Raw genomic sequence first — 8,209 nt, forward strand, 5'->3', positions numbered from 1 at the left:
CATAATTCCGTCTCGGGGTTCCGCAGTCAGCCGGGCATAATTTTCTCACTGCCCATGCACCGGCAAGAATCAGTGTGAGTGATCGCGCCGGCGAGGTATATTCACAGCACGAGCGTGATCACTGGCTTGAGTTCTTCTGCTCCTGCAACCAGTGATCACGCTTGCGCTGTGAATATACCTCGCCGGCGCAAGCGCACACACTGATTCTTGCTGCCGTGCGCACAGAGAAAATTATGCCCGGCTGACTGCGGGAGCCGGAGGCGGGATCGTGCAGTCACAATGGGCGCACCGCTCAGGCGCCAGACTTGCGCGATCCGAAGGAATAGAAAATATATAAATCAAAGTCAAGAGGGGACGGGTAAGAGGCGGGCTTTACTTGACTTCAAGCTCACAGGAAACAGAGCGCTCATGGAGATTAAAAAAGTGTTTTTAAGTATAGATTATCGAACCTCTGGCTCACACACATGATCAATAACAGACTGGGGGCTGCTATAAGGTAATGCTGGCAGTTTTATATCACTTTTGGAGGTGACAGGTTCCCTTTAATAAAAGTTAATCAGTAAGTTATGTGTAACCGCAAAATGATAACATTAAAAACTAGAACTTGTCCTGCAAAATGCAAGCCCCCATATGGCTACATCAACAGAAAAATAATAAAGTTATAGTTCTTGAAAGAAAAAAAAAGATTGCTTGGTCTGTAACAGTCTGGTCACTAAGTGGTTAATGGTGATGTAACAATTGCAGCTGCTTCTGAGGATGATGTCACAACAGAGTTCTAGTCCTAAAGTTCCCATAGATGATTTATTCCCATTTTGCGCTAGATAGTTGATCGGTGTGTATCCTATCGCTCGCTATTTTTTGGCTATTTCTTTGCTTTCTGGAAATAACATCTGGACCAGGACGTTACTGTCTGACTGACAGGTAAGGCGCAGCATTTATCCGCTATAATGTCATTAGGTATAACTCTGTAGGTCACTATACGAGGTGTATACTCTCTCTGAGTCTTATATATGGCCAGATTGACTCTGGACACAAGTGATACCGTTTCTAATCACACCGATACCTCACCACAGCTGTACGCGGGAGGACTTCTCTTCATCCGGATTATCAGCAGTTGGGCTGTGATTCAGGGAAATGTCTTATAAACTGCCAAGTCCAAACTGGACCAGTGGAGCTTGTGACATATTTCCTCATTGTAGATACAGATTTCTCTAATTAATTCCTCCTCGAAACTGTGTTGGTCAATAATGTGGCAATGGAAGTTGGAGTTCACCATTTTCATTAAAATAAAATAAAACATTGTAAAGCTGAATGTAGACTCTGATGTGTGAACTAGACCTGAAAGAGGAGCAGTCAGCAGGATCAATCCAGGTATAATCCAGACATGCACAGTAAGTAGAGGTGTCCTTGAAATAATAGGGCCCTATAGCAAAACTCAGAATTGGTCTCCGTTCCCCCAAAGTACAATCATTGTAACTAGCCTCTATATTCTCATTGGAAAACTGGCATAAATGATAAATCTACCAGGGCGGGTGGCCCTGTTCTCACCATGCCAACCGTCACTACATTTAGTCGCAATGGCGTTTAAACAATGGCAAACCCACAGTTTGCCCATTTTTTTAAACTAGCTTCTGGCATAAGGACCATTGTAAATGACCCCCGATGTGCTAAGCTTTCCTCCTCTTCAGCCTCTCCTTACTCCATTCCCTGGAGGAAGCATCTGGAGGAGGACAGGGACAGGATGCCCAGGGGCAGGAGCGTACAATATGTTCTCCTGATCCGGCAGCTGCTGGTCTAGTGTTACTGTGTCAATGCCATGGGGTGAATTTAGGTCAGAAAACCGTCATTGCCATTCAGCCCAGCCTGGCCCACTGACCTCAGGGTCCCCATAGGGACTGTGTGGTCTGCCTCCATTGATGGTACTAACACACTGGCAGTAAGCATTTCATCAGCAGGAAAACCTAGTGAAGTGCACGGGGCAAGCGGTGATAATAGAGTCAACAATGTTTTTGTGGGCCTTACAGGGCCAGGCCAGAGAACAAGGGCCTAGGGTCTGCCCCTCGGTGCACTGAAGTCCTAATTTGCATATTGATTCAAAACGACCAGATCTCTGGACCGGAGCAGCAGGTTTTAAGATATCGTTTTAATCAACAGGAGTAACACTTCCAGGCAGTATGCCTGTTTGATAGGGTTGATCCTGCAGACAGGTGTTTAACCCCTTCCCAAGTGAGCCGAGCAGGCGCATAGGCACTGGGGGACTTCTGTTTTCTACAGCAGACACCAAGGGCTAATGTCTGCGATCGGTGATAAGATCGAACGCAGGAAATTAACCCTCAGATGCGGTGACCATGACATCTGGGGACTAAAAATCCGGGGAGCACTGTGTGTGGTGGTCTAAGTCCTCCTGAACGATTCAATGCTGTATTTCACAATATTCACATGATGACCTCAAATAAAACACAGGAGGTCAAACACATGGGTATATATGGTTCTATCTATAGGTCAGTCACAGATGGAAACGTTTATTGGGGGCAATGAGTCCAGTGACAAAGGAACGTATAGAAGTCATTCATTTTCATTTTCTGTGAATTTCAATCACAGATGGGGTCAATAAAGGGGCCACATTTCCACGTGCTGGTGATCGGCGTCCACATTGTAATGGGTAGTTATAGCTGAAGCTGCATCTCCTATAGATTGCTGCTTCCACCATTTCTGATGATGTCATCTGGTCGGTCATTTACCACAGTTATGGCCATTTACAGGGACAGATTGTCAGACCAGTTATCGGGAGTGTGTGCTAAATGTGTTTTGTAAAAATGCTGCCGATTGAGCGATGCCACATTTATGCCACACAAGTCATCAGCGTCTGTCAGCAGCACAGCTCTGTGTGTGACCAGGGATCTGCCACCGACAGATAATGAATCTGTATGGGGATGAGCGATGGTGGTAATGATTGCTCACCCCCATACACAGGGAGGATTGCTGCCTGTAAGGCTACTTTCACACTGGTGTTTTGGCGTTCCGTTTGTGAGATCCGTTCAGGGCTCTCACCAGCGGCCCAAAACGGATCAGTTTTGCCCTAATGCATTCTGAATGGAAAAGGATCCGCTCAGAATTCATCAGTTTGCCTCCGTTCAGTCTCCATTCTGCTGTCCATCTGATGAAACTGAGCCAAACGGATCAGTCCTGACACACAATGTAAGTCAATGGGGACGGATCCGTTTTCTATGACACAATCTGGCACAATAGAAAACGGATCCGTCCTCTATTGACTTTCAATGGTATTCAAGACAGATCCGTCTTGGCTATGTTAATTAAAGATAATGCAAACGGATCCGTTCTGAACGGATGCAGACGTTTGTATTATCTGAACGGATCCGTCTGTGCAGATCCATGACTGATCCGCACCAAACGCGAGTGTGAAAGTAGCCTAACTGCAGCTGAACCAGAGGGCAGATTATTGCTGCTGGATGATGGTCGGGAAATATTTGCTTCTTCCTTTGTTTTAGACTTTTTTAGTTTTGCATATGGCGTCTTGTTTTGTTTAGTTCACTGTTTGAATACTTTATAATATATGAATAATTCTTTATTTTCTTAGTTATTATGAAGACTTTAAGAAGTCTGAATTTTTCCACTGAGGTAAACTGCTTTATCTTAGCCTTCTGTCTATGTACTAGTGGCTTATATACCGTGTCTGTGTATAATCCGCACATCTCTGGTATATACCGTAACCATACAATACCTACAAAAACACATGTATGCCCAGATCATTCAGAGTCCAAACGATCATAAAGTATCAAAAAATCCTTATTTAATGTCATACTAATAAAAGGCTAAAAAACATACATAGAGGTCCACATTGCAAGGTGACCTGCATAAGAGGGACCACTGGAGTGAGGCTAGCGATGAGACATTAGATGTATACATAGACCAGCATAGAATAATGGCATGTCAATACCTTACTACATTTCATAGGATCAAAGTTTAAAATAGCATGTAGATACCTTCATAAGTTATATACAGTCAACCGATGCGATCAAAGCGGTAACAGAGGCGGAAAAGCCTAAAGCAGTGACTCGCATATATAGAACAATAATATACCAATTGCTTATCTAATACATCTCTGCAACACCAGTGTCTCTCACTTATCCACTGCGTTTCGCCCAATGGCTTCGTCAGGGGAATGGCTTCAAAGCGCAGCCACTATACAACGTGCGGCGCTGTGCTTGGTACGCTGTAAGGAGGCGGCAGCACTCAATATAGCGCAGCGGCCACTTCAAACAGTTGACCGACGGAGGTGCTGGGAGATGGACCCTCACCAATCAGATGTTAATGTCCTGTCGGATAGGCCATCAATATCGAACTCTCGAGAAACCGCTTTAAGATTCTGGTTAGGAAGTTTTTCATTATTTACTATAGTAAGGGATTAGTTAATGAGGTATTATGGTGACATGTTGGCCGGGACATGCAGCAATGTTCCTGCTAGATTATCCATTCGTCCGATTTCTATCTATGGATCATTAGATGGTAAAATGATCAAAATCAAACTCTCGAAAAAAAAACTTTAAGATCCTGGTTACTATGTTTTTTATTTTCTATAATACGGGATTAGTTATTATCTATATGTATAATGATTTAGCAGGATCCGGTATTGTATGTACTGCCCTCTCTATAACATCTCTTCTACACCAGCCCTCTCTAATGTTCATGTGTCACATGGGACAAATTACAGGAGTGTTTTCTGATTTTTACCTCTTCTCCTCTGTCTTCACTATAGGACGATATGACGAGGTCTTCACCTCCGATGTCCTCAACAAGTGAGACCAGCATCCACAATTATGCTGAGGTATTTTCTATAGATATTCAGTTGTGAAGACTTCTATAAAATGTTATAGTTACCTACTGTTCTGTGTCTGGAAGAAGCAGCCATGATTTTCTAATCTCATACACGTTGTATCCCACATAAGTCATTTACGTTTCTTCTTTATCCTTCCGTTACTAATACTGACACCATACTCAGAAATGGTCATTTTTATATAATATTCTTTCATCTTGTCTTCACAGATTATGACAGAATTCCCTGAACTACCAGGACAATGGTTTGAATATCGAGTAGAGGTTAGATTTATTTTGTCTTCCATTTTACTCCAGCAGAGATCCGGATGCTTTCCGGCATCTATGCCATGTCTCGTCCAGACAAAATCACGGGCATCCGGTGGTAGATGGTCGTATCCGACAATGCCCGATACTGTGAGCTCCATTAGCCTGATCCTTAGATGGATCAGACTACCAGATTCCAAACCTAACTGTGAATGGGGCCTTACTAATAGAATAGGTGATCCTACTAACTGAGGAAAAACCCTACTTATGTTCTTAGATGGTAGCCCCACAACTCTTCTGCAAGTAATGTCCCCACCTGAAGGGTCCTATAGATGTGTGGATAGATTTCATGTGCTCCAAGAACAGACGATAAGAATCTGCTTCTATTTTACTAAACTCCAACTGAAATTTCACAATTAAAAATGTAAGAAATAATTCCCTATAGAATTAGCAGAACATGAAATGCCGGTCATAGTGAACACCACTTTATAACTGATAAGAATTATCTTCTAAGAAGGGGCTCAAGGGATTTACCAGACCCCCGTATGTGTCTGTGTTATTAAAGGATGGAGAAGAATATCTGATGTAAAACTTTTATACTTATGGATTACACTCACCGCTAATTTTATTTCAGGTTCCCCTAAAGTAACATCTCAGCTCTCACACTTTTATGACTCTGAGGTATTTCTATTTATTGATATATTAATAGATATTAGATCTAATTATCTACCGATCTATCTATCATCTATCTGTCTGCCTTAGACTATTCTGTCTTTCTTTGCTCTCATTTTCATGTTTGATATTCAATACATTTGCTAAATGCAGCGCCCAAGGGCCGATTGGGTCCCAGTGTTTAGAAATGGAGAGTGGTGCTGTGGCCTTTATAGTTTGTGTCACGGTGCTCCTACCTGAATACTGTCGGTCCTTGGAGTTAGGCTCCGTAGCAACAAAGGAGTTGTAGTTGGTGGAATAAGTAGAGTCCAGACTTGGTAAACTTCAACGGTTGTTACTTGAATAAACGTGCAATAAACTTGTGTCCTCCAGACAATACTCGATCTTTCTCTTGGCTCCAGCAGGCTAAGGGTAAAATAGCAGGTAAACTTGTATACTTTGCTTTATGTCTCTAGTTACTGGACTTTGTAGAGGTTCTGGTACCGTTAAGTGGGGTGCCTTTTGGCTGTTGACCCCCTCATTATACTGTTTTTGAACTGCAAGGAGTCAAGGAGCTTACCAAAATCTGCTCCTCCTAGAAGACTTATGCTGCAGGAGGGAACAACGTTCCGCTCACTGCTTCATGTCTGGTTCCTTGGACTCTCAATTCAACTCCCCACAGCTTCCTGCAACTCCTCCCTTGGTAGGAAACAGGACTAGCTCACTTCTGCCTAAAAGGAGGAAGAATGGGATGGTAAGTTTCATTCTGTCCAAAGGTACTCTCTGCTAGTGATGGACGAACAACGGCCGGGACATTCACTTTAATGGCAGGCGAACCTGAAAAACCTTCAGGTCATATTTGTAGCCAGAAAACACTTACTAGAAGTACACAAATAGTCCCACAACATGTACAGTGATATACCAGAGGGGGATCATTGGCAACAATTTCCCCCAAAAATATGTATTTTAATTAGGGGCCATTTTTATGCGTATTAAAGGGAAACTCTCAAAAATGTGCCCTGCTGGAGCATAGAAATTTTTTATTTTTGGCCACGGGAGAACGGTCCCCAACAATTAGGCATTCACCTCACAGAAAAGAACTTGTCATTATGTGGCTGGAGGTAAATTAGTCTCAATTGGCTGTCCTGTCCTATCTGATGGATGTGTCATGGGTCAAAGTTCGGTGCAATGCAAAAGAATATGGCGCCCGCGAACATTGCATATGTTCAAATGTTCGGCGGATTCTTTGCTAGCCATTAGAGACAGTAGCTAGGTGTAGGAATGGTAGTGCCCCCTCTGCGGTACTACACTTACATTGTGGCCTAGGAATGAGATGAATGCAACGGTTCTTTAAAATAAACATATGGAATTAATTCTTATCTAAATGGTTTTTCTAGTCCCTCTTTCCAGGTTGAGAGGCGGCGGTGCTTGTACTTGGCCTCTCTCTGTTATAGATTATGGGAGATATATATGGAAACAGTCATAAACAAGAGACCTCTTATCAGAATCTATTATTAATATGGGAAAAAGTTGAATTTGAGTATTATGGCGAAATGTTGGCCGGGACATGCAGCAATGTTCCTGCTAGATTATCCATTCGTCCTATTTCTATCTATGGATCATTAGATGGTAAAATGATCAATATCAAACTCTCGAAAAACCCCTTTAAGATTCTGGTTACTATGCTTTTTATTTTCTATAATACGGGATTAGTTATTATCTATATGTTTAACGATTTAGCAGGATCCTGGTATTGTATGTACTGCCCTCTCTATAACATCTCTTCTACACCAGCTCTCTGTAATGTTCATGTGTCACATGTGACAAATTACAGGAGTGTTTTCTGATTTTTGCCTCTTCTCCTCTGTGTTCACTATAGGACGATATGACGAGGTCTTCAACTCCGATGTCCTCAAAAAGTGAGACCAGCATCCACAATTATGCTGAGGTATTTTCTATAATACGGGATTAGTTATTATCTATATGTTTAACGATTTAGCAGGATCCCGGTATTGTATGTACTGCCCTCTCTATAACATCTCTTCTACACCAGCTCTCTGTAATGTTCATGTGTCACATGTGACAAATTACAGGAGTGTTTTCAGATTTTTGCCTCTTCTCCTCTGTCTTCACTATAGGACGATATGACGAGGTCTTCAACTCCGATGTCCTCAAAAAGTGAGACCAGCATCCACAATTATGCTGAGGTATTTTCTATAGATATTCAGTTGTGAAGACTTCTATAAATGTTATAGTTACCTACTGTACTGTGTCTGGAAGAAGCAGCCATGATTTTCTAATCTCATACACGTTGTGTTCCACATAAGTCATTTACGTTTCTTCTTTATCCTTCACTTACTAATACTGACACCATACTCAGAAATGGTCATTTTTATATCATATTCTTTCATCTTGTCTTCACAGATTTGACACAATTCCCAGAGCTGCCAGGACACTG

General features: G+C 42.4%; 1 long non-coding RNA gene across 1 annotated transcript; it reads left to right on the forward strand.

The window, feature by feature from the left end:
• Positions 1–449: 449 nt before the first annotated feature.
• LOC122923019 lies at positions 450–4,839 on the forward strand. The gene is made up of 3 exons (XR_006387224.1): positions 450–496; positions 3,599–3,639; positions 4,778–4,839. It is a non-coding gene; the product is annotated as an uncharacterized LOC122923019 (long non-coding RNA).
• Positions 4,840–8,209: the final 3,370 nt, after the last annotated feature.

The sequence above is a fragment of the Bufo gargarizans genome, unplaced genomic scaffold (genome assembly GCF_014858855.1).
Source record: "Bufo gargarizans isolate SCDJY-AF-19 unplaced genomic scaffold, ASM1485885v1 original_scaffold_1160_pilon, whole genome shotgun sequence".
NCBI lineage: Eukaryota > Metazoa > Chordata > Amphibia > Anura > Bufonidae > Bufo > Bufo gargarizans.